Here is a 2,358-nt window from a genome sequence, read left to right as displayed (position 1 = left end):
GAAATCCGTGAGCCGAATTGGATCCTTAAACACTCTTAAAGTTCCTTGAACTCTGTAAAACTCATACAGAAGTTTCAAAGTATTATGGATGTCGAAGCTTATCAGAAATTACCTCTAAACAATGGTAATTTGTGGTCAGCATGGAACAACAAGGATCCTCGGTCGAAGCGCGTAGACCGTTGGCCCATGGTGACCGTGCACTGGCACAAATTGACACACGTGAGGTCAAAAGCAAAAACAGAGGCAGTTTCTGATACACGATTATTGCTAAAATGCTAATCACGTATTGCAGGGCATCCCCCTTAGTGAAGGAAATCCACCAAGCACTTGGTCACGAGGAAAAGCATAAAACCGTACAGAAATCGCTGATTCCATTAGAAGGCGGGTCTCGCGCTAAAACCAGTAGGATATCAAAAGGGCTTCAAGCGGTAAGCGGGTTCGACCGAGTCCCGCCCGATGCCATACACTGGGTGACACACGTCCAGCGGATGAGAGAGAAAACCTCTCACATAATGCGAGTAAAGGTCATGCTACTTACCCGATCGATATGGACGGAGACAGTAGGATCTGGAGGCTCCAGATCAACAGCGGAGAAATGATCCGATGGATGACCAGATTCGATAGGGAAATAGGTTGAGTCATATAAGATTTGAGGTCTGGCATGACCGCTGAGCTGGTAGAGGAATCAGTTTCGAGGGTAATCTTGGAGCAACGGAAATAACGACCGTTCAAAGAGAATGGACACTCAGTTTGTAAGAAAACAAGTGGCCACCTCTCTGTGAAGCGTTACATAGTGATGATGACGTAGAGCAGAGGAATTCAAGCAGACAGAAGCAGGAGATCTAGAGAGCCGGGAAGCGGAAATGAACAGTCAGGGAGAAAATTAGCTTTAAGCCACGAACAGACAAAGAGTAAGGGAGGCAGAGAAAGAGAAGTAGAAAACCGAGAGGCAAGAAAGAAGTGAATTGCAAAGAACAGAGAAGCCGAGCTGACCTGCAGAGCAAAGGCAGCATCGAGCAGACAAAGACATAGAGAGTCTGAGAGTCTGTGAACTCTAGAGAAGGCTTGATAGGTTCAAGAAACTCTTCTGTGTATACCTGTCAGGTATTGAGTACCAAATTGGACTCATACCACTGAGACCAATTAAGGTTAAGATTCAGTTAGGGGAGTCTATGTACTCTAGAGATTTGGGGGATCCAAGTACAATCCTATTGATCATCCTCTGTTAAGTGAGACTCAAATTGAGCTCCTTATTGTAAAAAATTTGCTTTAAGACATAATAGAAAGGCTACCACTGAAGGCTGGACTAGGAGATGTAGCCCAGGAGGATTGGGTGAACTCTTTATTAAATTTGTTGTGTTTATGTGTTTGCTTACTGTTATAGACATATTTGGGCACTGCAACCCCAATCACATATGTCCATAAACCAAGGGCTTCTAAGTCCCTAAAAGTGTTGTTTCATACCCTAAAGGAGCAAGGTCAGCTAATTACATCACCTCCTAGAAGTTTTCCATGAAAATCTACTCAGAACTGGTCAAAACAGGACCATACAGACTGCCAAGTGCTAAAGGTACGATGCATCTCACCTGCCACATGCAAAAAGTGTGATGCATACTAGAAATCCCTTACATAGGGTGCGATGAGTGAGAGCAGACAAATGGAACAAGCAGTTTGCTAGGTGGAAACCCAGAGAATCTTCTAGAAACTGCTCATTTGACACTTGCCTCTCTGAGTTTGCCCAGGGATGAGTAAGAGTTCTAAAATCTCCATGTGGAACTAGGAAATATCAGAGAGATGACACTAATCAAAATCCCAGAAGCTGACTCACCCCCCTGCAAATATCTATAAATGGATCCCTCATCCAAGAGATCCAAAGGTTGGAATTTGGTAATTTACAAAGAGGTGCTGTTGGTTTCTCTTTGAAGACATTGTTGGGCGATTTTGCTTTGTGTGAGGTGAAGAGGGCTTTCAAGCTGGGAGGATGGCACTAGGTCAGACCAAGTGGTTGTAATCCTCTCTTCTATGACTTTTACTAATAAAGCTATTTGGGTTTTCCTCCATATTCTTGTGTATCTCTGAATATTATGTTTGTTATATGCATTTGTATGGCCAATATATATCTGATCCTATATTGTTTACAGTGAAAGATCTCTATGATTTGATGGTATTATGCTGCTATGAATCTACAGGTGCTCTTTGAAGCTGGACAAGTAAGTAAGCAATGGCGAGATTCTGTCAAAGGGGAAAGGAAACGAGCAAGGAGCCAAGTGAAACTGAGGTTGGTACTCTTTGATTATTTCACGTCTCTCTCTCGTAAAAGAAAAATAAGTGACTTTAATCTGTTTGTTTCTAAGATAG

This window comes from Pinus tabuliformis, chromosome 5_2 (assembly GCF_031772625.1).
Source record: "Pinus tabuliformis cultivar Carrire ecotype Pingquan chromosome 5_2, CPIR1, whole genome shotgun sequence".
Taxonomy (NCBI): Eukaryota; Viridiplantae; Streptophyta; class Pinopsida; order Pinales; family Pinaceae; genus Pinus; species Pinus tabuliformis.
Note: the sequence above shows the minus strand (reverse complement) of the source record.